Genomic DNA, 13,939 nt, shown 5'->3' with positions numbered 1-13,939 from the left:
GCCTCTTGGGATTGAATTCAATAAAGGCTAATAATGTCAGCTGACAGCCATTTGAGGAAGGCTGGGTGAGGGGAGGATGGAGAGGAAGGAATTATTTTTTCTTTGGAGATTATTAGAATACTCAAGGCGCTGGGAAAGGGTGCTGCAGCCACTGGGAAATTTTTAAAGCTGCAATTAACAAATAAATCTACTTGAATAGGAAAAGGTGAAGAATGGTTATAATCCTAGCACTAGGGATGCTGAAGCAGGAGGACCACAAATTTGAGGCCAACCTGAGCTGTAGTAAGTTCAAGGCTAGTAAGGAGTTCAAGGCTAGTAAGGAGTACATAGAAAGACCCTGTCTAAAAACAAACAAACAATAACAATGACAATGAAGTCATGTTATTGCCTGAGTGAATGTCCATGGGGGCAATGGACTTCAGGACTGTGTGACGCTGAACTTGATGAAGTCATCAAAGACATTTGTTTCTCCTCCTGTGTGTGTGTGTGTGTGTGTGTGTGTGTGTGTGTGTGTGTGTGTGTGTGTGTGTTCATAAATATGCATGTGCATGAACATTTGTGAGGACCAGTTGTTGATATCAGGTGTCTTCCTCAATTGCTCTCTATCTTTTTTGAGACAGGATCTTTCACTGAATATGGAGTTAGCACATTCTATTAGACTGGCTGGCCAGGGAGCCTCAGGGATCCACCTGTCTTTGACTTCTTTGTACAGGGATTGCAGTATACTGCTGCACACAGAATTATTACTATTTTCACATCAAAATTTAATTTTTATTTAATTAACTCCTTAATATTGGAACCTGTTAGAACTAGTTTAAGGAACATCTGAAAAATTAAACTTATTATATATAGATATTCATTCTAGTACAGAAATGTTAATTTAAGCCTGGCATGATGGTGTTTAACTGTCATTCCAGTACTTGGGAGGTAGAGACAAGAGAATTACAAGTTCAAGGCCAGCCTCAGCTACATAGTGATCACTAGGCCAACATGGACTGCTGTGGTGATATTGTGTTCCCCAATATATTGTGTACCCTAATAAACTTATCTGGGGTCAGAGAACAGAACAGCCACTAGTTATAGAGGCCAGAAAATGGTGGCACACATGCCTTTAATCCTAGCATTCTGAAGGCAGAGATCCATCTGGATCTTTGTGAGTTCAAAGCCACACTGGAAACAGCTAGGCATGATGATACACACCTTTAATTCTAGGAAGTGATGGCAGGTATATAAAGGTATATAAAGCAGAAAGGTATATAAAGCACGAAGACCAAGAACTAGAGTCTGGTTAAGCTTTTAGGATTTTAGCAGCAGTTTAGCTGAGATCCATTCGGATGAGGACTCAGAGGCTTCCAGTTTGAGGAAACAAAATCAGGTGAGGAATTGGCAAGGTGAGGTTAGCTGTGGCCTGTTCTGTCTCTATCTCTGATCTTCCAGCGTTCACCCCAATACCTGGCTCCGGGTTTGTTTTTAATAATAAGGCTTTCTAACTATTCGTGCTACAGGCTGAATAGTGAGATCCTGTCCCAAAAGATCAAGAAAAAGGTTCACAAATAAGCTGCAATCTTTGGGTTTCATTCCAGGTTGGGAAAGATTAGGTTTGATCAAGGAAGATCCCTGAAAATCCTGATTACAGACATGGGAAAATAAACCTAAAGTAACTACAAGATGTGAAGTATAAACATAAAACAAAAAATTATCTTTGACTAGCTTGTGTACAATACATAATTTATATTTGTATTAATACAGATACATATGTTACCTTTAAAAGTTTATATATTTTCAGAACAAGAGGAGCAGACACCAATAAAAAACAGATGGCCCAGATGATCCAACGTTTCAATACACCTCTGTCACAGTTTCCTCTGAGTTCTGCATCCAAAACAGTTTCAATGCTGCTCGTTGAGATGGACCAGCTGTAAAAAATACCCTAGTCAGGACTTGACCATAATTCTAAATTTTCTCAGCATCCCCATAAGATTACCAGTGCCCCAATCAACAGGAAGTAATCTAGAAAACTATGCCCAAATTCCCAAAATACTGTTTATGAATGTTTGTTTTCATTTAAGGGGGATTTGTTATAAATTGTTAGTGGTCATAGTCAATCTCTTTCTAAAGAAGAAGGGGAGATATGATATAGAAATGGGGAAAAGGTAGATTACTGTGATTATAAAGGAGGTAGATTATTGGATCTACTTTAGTACAAAAAGCAACCGTTAATCTCAAAATATTTTACATTGGTATGGATTTTGGTTTATTGATACAAATTTAAAGTTTTGTTATTTGTATATTTCTTTTGTTTAAGATATTATGTTTATGCAACTCATTTAAAATTGTAGTGTATAATTAAGAAATACAGATTAATAGTCATTTATAATAGTCAAACTTATAGTCATGTTAGTTAGGTTTTCTAGGTATACAAAGATATTTCAGATAAGTAATCTTCAAACACTTCAAAGACCTACAGAACATGGCATTTAAAATGTTTTAAGAGCTTAGACTTTTCTGGACAGCGAGACATGTCTGCTTCTGGCAGCACCAATTACTTCAAAGGGGATGATGGGCATCATAGATATTCCTTATGGAGTTTGTTTTCAATGTGGCAAGGCTAGCCATTGTTCTTGCCTGGACTACTTGACAGTATGTTGCATAAACTGGACATGCAGGACCCATAGGAAAGTGACTGCTGAACTTTGCCATCACAAGGTGGGATAGTCCTTCAGGGTTCCTGCTTCACAGAAGAAACTGCCAGATATTCTGCAGGACACAGAGGAAAGCAACTGATGAACTTTGCCAATATAAGGCAGGACAGTCCTTCAAATTTCCTACTTCACTGAAAAGTCTTCCAGATACTCTAAGCCTATAGGCTGAAGATAGATGCCCCAATGTTACAGAAGAACTCTGGGTGACTGTCCAGGCAGCCAGATGTCTCTGTCGTTCTAGAGTTTTGGAAATTGCTTGCAATATACTTCCTGTTTACTCAGATAATATTATATCCTTCTGGGGTCTTTGATGGACTTGAAGACTAGATAGTTATAATTATAATTTTCCTTATGATAAAAGGTAAATTAGATATGAAACTTGAGACTCACAAACATAGGATAGATGATAGAGTATTTTCTCTAGTTTTGCCAAATATAAATAAACTGGATGATGTAACTGTAATTCTTACTGGATAACTGTTTTTGTTGTATATAATTTTATTGTGTTAAGGTTAAAAACCTTCCTTTTTAATTAGACAGAAAGGGGAAATGGTGTGGATTATGCTCATTGTTAATAATAAAGCTGATTGGCCAATAGCTGGGCAGTAAGAGATTGAGCACAAGAGCCAGACACAGAGGAAACAAGATGAGAATGTTGTACTTAGAAAAGGTGCCAAGCCATGTGGCTAAACATAGGTAAGAATTATGAGTTAATTTAAGTGTATGAGCTAGTTAGTAACAAGCCTGAGCTAATCGCTGAGCATCTATAAGTAATATTAAGCTTCTGAGTGATTATTCAGGAACTGGCAGGTGGGAGAGATTCTTTGGAAATTTCACATCATGTACCCCAATCCCACTCACCTCCAAGTCCCTCCACATCTGCCCCCCCCCAGATTAATTAAAAACAAAACAAGGAAAAAAAACCACTTTACTCTTCTGTCTTTCCAACACCTCTTTGTTCATCTTAGTGGTATCTGGAGCTGCAATGTGTCACAAAGTATACCCTTTTGTCCAATCAACCTACCTGTAAAATGTTCATTGCAGTGGGTCATTGGTCTGGTTCAAGGCCTCTGGCACACCATCATCACTGGATCCTTACCAAAACTCCTCTCGGATATTTTGCTGTTATCTCAAGTTATGGAGATCCTGTGGGTATCTTTCTGAAGGACCAGTCCCTTCATACACTCCAGCAAGTCATAGATGGGGTAGATGTTAGGGTGGTCCAACCCAAGGTCCAGGATGTGGGTCTGGGTGGTAGCTGAGCTAGTCAAGTCTGGGCAACTGGGACTGTCCCCTCAGGTGAGGAGTAGAGTCAGCTCTCTTAGGCCATGCCATCTGGGCCAACTTTCCCACACCAATCATGAGCAGTTGGGCCATCTCTCCCTAGTGCAGAGACCAGCTCTCCTGCTGCAGTGTCCGCTGAGGGGCAGGACCAACTATCACAGGGCCAGTGAGGGGCAAGTCTGCCTCAGATTTCAACATGCATGGTTCTTATTACCCTCTGTGGTAACATGGGCTGTGGACATCTTCACAGACTCCAGCTGCAGCAAGAACACAGACCCAGACATGGACCATGGCAGCAGCCCGGGCCTGCCTGGACAATACCACATAGGGCAGCACAGGCCACCCAGATTGGCATGGCCCCAAGTGGGGGCAGGGCCCTCAGACACCAACATGGTCACACGTTGTGGCCCAACTCCTGACATCTGTATGACCTTTGGTGGCACCATAGGCCATGGACATCAGCATAGAACTGTGGTGATGTATTGTGTAGCCTAATAAAATTTGCCTGAAGAGCAGAGAACAGAACAAGCCACTAGATTAAGCATAGATGCCAGGCGGTGGTGGCACACACCTTTAATCCCAGCACTTATTATTCATGGCTTTGCTCCCAGTACTTGGGAGGCACACGTGACTTTAATCCCAGCACTAAGAAGGAAGTAACATGGCTGGGCGGAGAAAGGTCTATAAAGGTACGAGGAGACAAGAACTAGAAGCTTTTTGGCTGAAGCCTTTTCGGCAGAAGCCTTTTTCAGTTGAAGCCCTTTTTGGCTAAGTTTTTTGGCTAGAACCCTTTCGGCTGATGACTCAGAGACATTCAGTGAGAGGATTCGTAGAGTTGGTGAGGTGAGAAGTAGCTGTGGCTTGTTCTTTTGTCTCTCTGTTCTTTTAGCATTTACCCCAATATCTGGCTCTGGGTTTGTTTTTTTTTTTATTATTATTATTAAAAGACCAATTTAGATTTTGTATAACATAGAACCTGGTTGTGATAGGACCAGAGACCCAGACATGGTCCTTGGTGGCAGCCTGGGCTTAGATGTCCCTATGGCCCCAGGTGTAAGTGCAGGCCACTGAGATTGGCATGGCCCCAGCTGCAGCATGACCCTCAGATCCCCACCTGGCCTCAGGTGATGGTCCAGACCCCGGGTATTTGCATGGACTTTGATGGTATCGAGAGCCACAGATATCAACCCAGACCTTGGCTGCGGTTGGGCCATGGACCCAGATATGGCCCCTATGCTGCAGCCTGGGCTCAGATGTTACCATGTTCCCCGGTGGTAGCACAGACCACTCAGATAAACATGGCTCCAGTGGTAGCATGGCTCTTGGACACCAAAATGGACCCAGGTGGCGGCCCAGACTGGGGGTATCCTGGTGGCTTTGATGGCAACATGGGTCATGGATGTCAACACAGACCCCAGCTGTGGTAGGACCATGGACCCAGATGTGGTCTTAGGCAGCAGCTCGGGCCCAGACACTACCCTGGTCCTAGGTGGCAAGCAGACTGCCAACACCAGCCCATTCCTCACCATCCTTGCTTCTTCAGAACTGCCTCTTACCACAGCACATGAATAAATCTGCCTCAATCTTTCTCTCCCATTTCTTCACCATATACTTGCTCATCATAATGATACCCACACTGTGCCTGTGGATGCTTCAGGCAGACTGGACTGTGAGCCACTTTTGACATGTGTGCTAAGAGTCTAACTTGGGTCCCTGTGTTTGCACAGCAAAGACTCTACTGACTGAGCCACGTTTCAAGCTCCTGGTTCTCTTTTCTGGCCATCACAGCATCAGCTTCATTTTAGGGCCAACTGCATATCCGCAGAAGTAGTAGGATAATCTCCAGGCTTTCTACTGTGCCAGCAATTTCATTCCATCTGTGTATATTCTGTTTCTTACTTGTTTTCATCTTTTTTTGGGAGGAGGGTTAGAAATGGTATTGTTTTGGAACTCATGTGTTTCTGGAATCTTCTTTTCTTCCCACCCCTCGTCTTATTGAATGAATAGTCTTATTAGGTTTGTTTCCAGTAGAAAGAGCTTGTGGAATTTCCTTATTGACTGCACTCACCTTTTATTTTTTATTCCTTTTATGGTGCTGTGGGGGAACCTAGGGTCTTGTTGTACCTGCTGAGCAGTTGCTTTCTTTAGAGCTGCACCCTGAGCCCTGGGTTCTTCCTTTTCTATTCTCTCTCCTTCCCTCCATTCTATTTCTTTCTTTGCTTTTTCTTAATACTTTTTTTCCTTTTTATCTTGCTAATGTTTAGTAAGAGTGAACCTGGGCCTGGAGATATGGCTCAGTGGTTAAGAGCACTGGATGCTCTACTAGAGGACTCATGTTTGATTTCACATGGTGGCTCACAACTGTCTACAACTCCAGTTCAAGCAGATCTGATGTCCTCTTCTGGCCTCTGTGGGTACCAGGTATGTGGTGCACAGACAAACATGCAGGCAAAACACCCCTAGGCATAAAATAATAAAATAAAATAAAAACTAGACTTATGTAACTGGAAGCTTTACAGTGTCCCGCCTGGCCCTGCAGCAGCTTATAAAATAATCACTCAGAGGCTTAATATTAATTACAAACTGTTTGGTCTTTGGCTCAGGCTTATGGCTAGCTAGCTATTATATCTTAAATTTACACATTTTTATTAATCTATGTATCACCACGTGTCTCATGGCTTTACCTGTGTTCTATTGCATCTTGCTCCCCTGGTGGTTTGCAGTGTCTCCCCCCAATTCCTCCTTTCTTCTCCCTGTATCTTTGCTTGGATTTCCTGCCTGGCTATAACCTGTCTTTCCATAGGCTAAAGCAGCTTCTTTATTAACCAATGGTAGCAACACATATTCACAGCATACAGAAAGACATCCCACTGCACTTCCCCTTTTCTGTCTGATCAAAAAGGAAGGTTTTCATTTTAACAAAGTAAAATTACATATAACAAAACAGTTATCAAGTAAGAATTTAAGTTATAATATCTAGTCTATTTGTATTTGGCAAAATTAAAGACAATATTCTATCATCTGTCCTATCTTTGTGAGTCTCAAGTTTTATATCTAATTTACCTTTTATCATAAGAAAATAATGTCCTCTCTCCCAACAGGTTTTTGTTTTCTCAGGGTTATGGATAATTGTCATCTGTTAAGGATTGGTTATAAGTTGTTACAGGGTTAGGGGATGAATGATAGAGTTAGACTCAGGAATCTCTTTTGAAATAGAAAAAAGGGGGATAGATGGGATAGGATAATAAGGCAAATTATTGTTTCTTCTTATAAACTAAATTAGCAACTATTGGTTTTAGATAATTTACATACTATAGTATGGATTCTTGTATATTGATACAAATGTAAAATTATTTTTCTATTCCTGTTTAAGATAATTTGTATATTGATACAAATTCAACACTACATTTGTCATATTGTACATATGTTCCTACCTCTGTTTAAAATATTTTTGTAAATTGATACAAATGTAAAATTATGTTTGTCATACTGTATGCATGTTCTACTTCTGCTTAGAATATTTTGTATATGATACAAATTAAGGATATTGTTGTCATATTGAACTATATATTTCTACCTCTGATTAAGGTATTTTTATATATTGTCACTAATTCAAGGTCATTGTCATCTGTTTACAGATTGTTTAATTTTATTATGTGAAGCCTTAGTCTTTAAGCTATATAGGTTGACAAGAATTACAGGTTAATAGTCACCCATGCTTGTCATACTTATAGTCATGTTAGTTAGGTTTTATAGATAAACAGAGATATATGCCAGATGGATAGGTAATCTTCAAACACTTCATAGACCTAGAGAATATGGTATTTAGATGTTTTAATAACTTACAATTCTGTTAATGTGAGACACTACTCCTGAGAGGATGTTGGGCATCAAAGACACTCCATATGGAATTTGTCTTCTCCTTGGCAAAAATAAGAACTGCCCTTGCTTCATCTGCTGACAGTAAGCATGATATCCAATCCAGACAAGCAGGACACAAAGAAAAGCAACTGCTGAACCTTGCCAAGACAGGATAGGACAGTCTTTCAAATTTTCCTGCTTCTGAAAATGGTCTGTCAGATATTCTAGGCCTGTAGCCAAGAGTGGACACCCTATTGTTACAGAGAAACATTGGGTGACTGTACAGGTATCCAGCTGTTTCTGTCATACCTTGCATTTTTTGGAAGTCACTTGTTTGTACTTCTTGCTTACTTAAGTAATATCATTTTCCTTCTCAGGTCTTTGATGGGGTTGAAGACTAGATAGTTATAGTTATAATACTCTCTTTTCTTAGCTAAGAGCATATCAGGTACAAGATTTAGATTCTTCAGGACAGGACAGCTATTGGAGTAGTCTAATTTATCAATTACCTTTGTACTGGACATTTAATATGTGTTTCTTGCTTGGTGTTGTTCTTTTTGGTTGTAGTTCCAGTTTTGTTTATGTTATTACTTTTTCTTTCTCCTGGACAATACTTGATAATTGTTCTTATGTATATAGCTTTGTGTTAGGTTTAGAACCTTCTTATTTAGACAGCTTTTGGGTACAAACCTTGGGGAGTAGCTTCTTGTCTACATACATGACCACTTAAGAAGAGAGAGAGAGGGCCACACTCTCTCTTGGGATGAGGAGACCAGATCAGGTGGCAGGAAGCAGCTTGCAGTTGGTCCCCATTGGCCTTGAGGAGAACAGATGCCGGATCAGCAGTGGATTTGCAGCCCATCTACCTTGCTTTGTATTAGTGAGTCTGTTTCCCTACTGCACCCCTTAATATATCTCCCTCTGTAGGCTCTTGCTTCAGTCTTATCTCATTTCTTTTGCTTTGATGCAGAATGGCTGTTCTCTTTGATCCCTGAGAGTAGGAGATTGCCTTTTCTTCAACTTTTTGTTCCCTGAAGTTGCTAGAGTTAATGAATTGTTAGTTTAGTTGAAACTGAGCATGGCCTGTGAGGGACAAGGCTCAGTGTTGGGTGGTGACAGGAGTTATCTCACCCAGTCAGGAATGTGTCTTGTTGTCATAGACTTCTATAGGCTTCAGTTTGTCCAACCTGGACATATTTCCAAATGCCTTTCCCAGCCTCCTTTGAAGTTCACACCTGCCCAAATGGCCTCAGTGACTTCATTTTTTTCATTCCAAGATTTCTGACTTTTTTTAAATGGCCTGCAATGTTGCTGTTCCTTGGGAAATGTAAACTTTCAAATGTTTACCCCAGATAGGGCACTGATGACAAAGTAATGATTCTACCCAAGTCTGACTTGGTGAACCAATGAGTTGACTGGGCTTTCTTACAGGATCATGGGTGAGGGGTTGCTTACAAGAGTGTTGATAACTCAAAAACAGCTGCATCACTGACAAGGCCCACTCATCATCACCAGCTCATCAAAGCTGCATCATAGAGTTACATCTTCAGTTAACCTTTAACCTTCCATGATCACATGCAGCTGGGAGAAGAGCAGAAGAAGGAAGTGCTGAATATGATCTCAGGTGAGAGTCTCTGACACTCTCCTCCTACTAGAGGGTGTTAACAGCCCAGCTGTCATTACCATAGCCCTGGTTAACATTGTATTGGTCTACTTATTTTGTTGCTATGACTACAGGGCCAAGCATTATGTAAGGTCATCACAGCAACCTATGTTTAATGGCCAGTGGCCATGCCATGCCATGAAGAAATTGCTTTTGCCATCACATGGCCCATTTTTGTTTCATGGTTAGTTGTTTCTGTTTGTTAGAGCCCATTCTTCCATGATGTCACCTCAAGGTTGTCAGCATACTTACCTCCTAATCATCTCCAGCCTGCTCCACTCTTTGTTTTGTGGTGAGCACGGCCAGTCAGCCATGCTGTCTCTCTTCACCTTTCCCATCGTTTGGGAGCTTTTGTTTTCAGGCTTATCTCAAGAGTCTTTCTTTGACTCCTTCTCTCTGCTGTCTTACTCTTCCCTCATAACTGACTTTATAGTAATTCATCAGCACGGAGGCCCATTTCTAAGTGAAGTCTCATGATAAAGAATCAGGTCCTATGGGCAGGTAGGAAGCATGTCACAGTCACTGCCATCAAGGCAGCAGGTGATATGGTCCCCATGTTGCTGGACAATGGTATCTGTACCCTCTCCTCATGTAAATGACAATCCTAGTACTGTCCAGTGACATGTTTTTCAGCCATGGACCCAGCTTTAAATCAGTAATTCTGCTTCCCACTTTCTGTCCTAAATGGGACTTTCTAGGATTTAGTGTCCCAGAATCTGTTAGGTCTCAGAAAGTTCATATGCTCAGAAATAACATCCTTGGCCCAGCTGAGACTGAACTATAGAAGGATTTCTGGTTAGATAAAAGCCAGCATTCCTCAGGACCTGTGAAATGGCTCAAGGAGTCATTTCCTTGCCTCTGCCAGAAAGGACTTGGCTCTCTGTTGACACACACCTGTGGTTGCATATCAAGGCTCATGCTGGCATCCAGGCTCCCTCAGTTCCTACTCACAACTACAAGTTATGCGTATCAAAGTCCACACTAGCATCCTGGCCCCTCTCACCCTTCTTTTTACCCTAAGCTCCCAGGCTGTTTCAGTTAACAGGCTTTCCTCTGGTGCTCTCCAGATACCCCTCCATTCTCTATATGATGACAGGGTTTTCACCCTGCTTCCACGATTCCTGTTATTCTCGATAACCTCTCTTACTATTCCCTACTCTTCTCCCTTCTCTCACATACATCCCTGGCCATGTCTAGTCTGCTTCTTTTTCCTTATGTTCTGGACTCTTCCAGAAGCCTCTGGGTGTTCTCTCTCTCTTACCCACAATAACCCCATCCAACCGTGGAGGGGCCATTTTGATCATTTCTTTACTGTGCCCCCTCACATATAGACCACTTCTGATTGTTCCTGGACCTGCAGCCAACCAGGCCAGAGCTTCATCTTACTTAATGATTTTTTTGAGGTACTGGGGGAAGAAGGAGATTGGCCTAAAGAGATATTTAAATTTTAGTGAGGATACACCTTTTTTTCTCCCCTCCCCTTTTTGCTATGGTTAATGGAGCTCAGGTTTAGGCACTTTTCCTGGGTTCCTTAAGAAAAGGGAGATGGTGATGTCTGATGGGTGCTTGGCCAGCAAAATATTCTATTTGACCATCTGTGACATGGTGGCAGTAGAGGAATACTACTATGATCTATTGGCCAAAAAAGGACTAAAGAATCCTAGGTGGGTCTCTGTGAGAACTAAACCAGCATGATCTACATACCAACTTCTAGGCCAGAGCTACATTGTGAGACTTTGTCTCAAAAAAAAAAAAAAAAAATCCTGGGTCTTATATCCTATAACACATTCCACCTGTTAACTTGCTGTATATCCTTGGGCCAATTTATCTTAAAATTCAGTTAATGTCCTTGATTGTAAAATCATATAGTGTTGGATACTTAACCTCCAAGACCTTGTACATATCAGAGTCCAGAATGTCAATAGGAATATCCTTTAAAACAGTGATCTCTGCTATAGTCAGGAGGGCTGTGAGAGTGTTTGTTCAATTCAGGCAAATGGTAAATGTGTCGGCTACTCTAATGAAATGAGTACATTTTTGCTCTAAATGTCATGGATGTTTATTATCAGATTAAACTACAGCAGGCCTAATTTTAGCTCTTCCAATTCAAGTGGAGCAATGAAGATTAAATGTTAGGCATAATTAAAGATGCAGATGTAGTTATATTGAATTATAAACCTCATTAAGTACAGCATCCCAGGAAGGCCCCTGAGACCAGCTACAAAGGACTTCTAGTCACAGTGCTAGAGTTATTAAAATATTCTAAAGTAAATCTCACTTCCAAAATATTATGACTTACATGGACGGATTTCTAAAAACATGGTTGGGGTTGGTTCCATGGCTAATTTCCTTTGCTCTATTTGTAGAGAGTTGGAAAGGAGGATTTCTTCCCTAGGGTTTTCATGGAATATCTTTCTGGGACTTTGTACCCACCCCACCCCCCACTGACATGGGATCAGTGCAAATAAGAACTCCTGGGCCTGTGCAAATAACTCAAGGTTGCATTCTATTCTAGGGTAGATAGCAGGGACACAGAGAGCAGTTTTTCTAGGATTGGAAGGTTACATTCTGAAAAATGTAGATAGAAACATTTCTTTGGTGATATTTCCAGTTTTTTTTGTCTGTAAAGATAGCATGTAAACATTTTAAAAATTCAAGAAACACAGAATAGGATAAAGAATCTATGACTTAAAAAAAATCAATGTTGATATTTTCTCTCTCAAATTTTGGGGAAAATAGTTTACACCTTAAATACGTGTGTGTGTGTGCACGCGCGCATGTGCATCTTCATGAGTGTGCAAGTGCATGTGTGTATGTAGAGGCCAGAGGTCAGCCATAGGTATTGTTCCTCAGGAGCTGTCTGTCTTGTTTTTTGAGACATAGTCTTTTACTGTGACTGGGAATCACTAAATGGGCCAGGCTGTTCTATCTCTGTCTCCCCCACACTGGGATTACAAGTGCATGCTACATGTGTCAGCTTCTTATATGGTGCTAGGGGTCAAACTCAGGTCCTCATATTGGGCAACAAATACTTGACTGACTGAGCTATCTCTCCAGCCTTTAGGCACAGTTTTTGCAGTGTTTTTAATTAATGTGAGTGGATATCTTTCCATATCAGCAAATACTGATAAGCATTGTATATTTTAATGGCTGATATCCCATCATTTAACCTAGTTGTCAGCTACTTATTTGCACAGTAATGCTGTGTAACAAACAGTGTCCAGATTTAGTAGCTTAAAATAGGGCATTTGTTGAGCTCACAAGTTTACAGTTGGCAATTTAGGCTGAACCCATTTGGGCTGCTTTTCTGGGCTACGCTGGGCTTGTTCTTGTCTGTGAGTCAGTGACTAGTAGGGTAACCTCAGATATCCTTGACCAGGGAAACTAAGATGGCTTTGTTTTGCTATACAGTGTGCAGACATATTCTCCAGTTAAAAGAATGAGAGAGATGAAGAAATCACATAAGGGCTTTTAAAATCTCTGTTGGAGTCAGGTCAGCTAACATCACTTTGAGCATGTCAGATTGCTTGTCTGAACTCAAAACCAAGGGATCAAAGTGAGAAGACCTTCAAAATCACCTTTCAAGAGGCAAGGGTAAAGCTGGGGTGGGGTTCATTTGTCAGGTGCTTGCCTAGAATTGGAGGAACCTTGGGTTTGATCCTTAGCACTTCATCAGCTGGGTGTAGTGATGCATACCTGTGATCCCAGCACTCAGGAGGTGAAGGCAGGAGGACCAGAAGTTGAAGGTCATCCTTAGCTACAAAAAGAGCTTGAGGTTATCTTGGGCTACATGAGACCCTGCTCAAAAAAAGGTTGGAGAGGGGGAGTCATATTGATTTAGGCTTATTCATATAGTCACCTCCCCAAAGGCACATGCACCTCAACACTCAACATCTGGGCATACATTTACAGACTGTCTAGCAGATGGGACCAGTTTTTGATACCAATGTTGCATGAATGTCACTTTGGTGGAGGTTTTGGTAGATGCTTCCCAGTAGGCACTGTGCTCTGGGCCATCACCTAGCCTTACCCCCAACAACTGTCTTGTGCTTGTCTTCTTCCAGATTCCCACTGGCCTTTCCTGTTTGGAATGCTCCTGATGCCCTACATATATCATAGAACTGCACTGAGAGCCCCACTCTCCCTGAGGCAGGAAAGATGTCTCAGTTTGTCCAGGACTTCACTGGTTTTAAAATATAAAGTCTTGCATCTCAAGCTCTCCACCAGACCCAGGCAAACAGAGCCAACTGATTGTAGGAGAGGGCCTTGGCAAACTTTAAAGGGCCAGAGGATAAATATTTTAGGTCTCTATTGAGAGCTCTTGATTCTGCCAGTGCAAGGTAAAAGTAGTTCTAGACAACGTGTCACAAATGGGGGTGGCTATGTGCCAATCCAACTTTATTTATAGAAACAGGCAGTGTGCTGTGTT

Source organism: Peromyscus maniculatus, chromosome 1, assembly GCF_049852395.1.
Source record: "Peromyscus maniculatus bairdii isolate BWxNUB_F1_BW_parent chromosome 1, HU_Pman_BW_mat_3.1, whole genome shotgun sequence".
Classification (NCBI taxonomy): domain Eukaryota; kingdom Metazoa; phylum Chordata; class Mammalia; order Rodentia; family Cricetidae; genus Peromyscus; species Peromyscus maniculatus.
Note: the sequence above shows the minus strand (reverse complement) of the source record.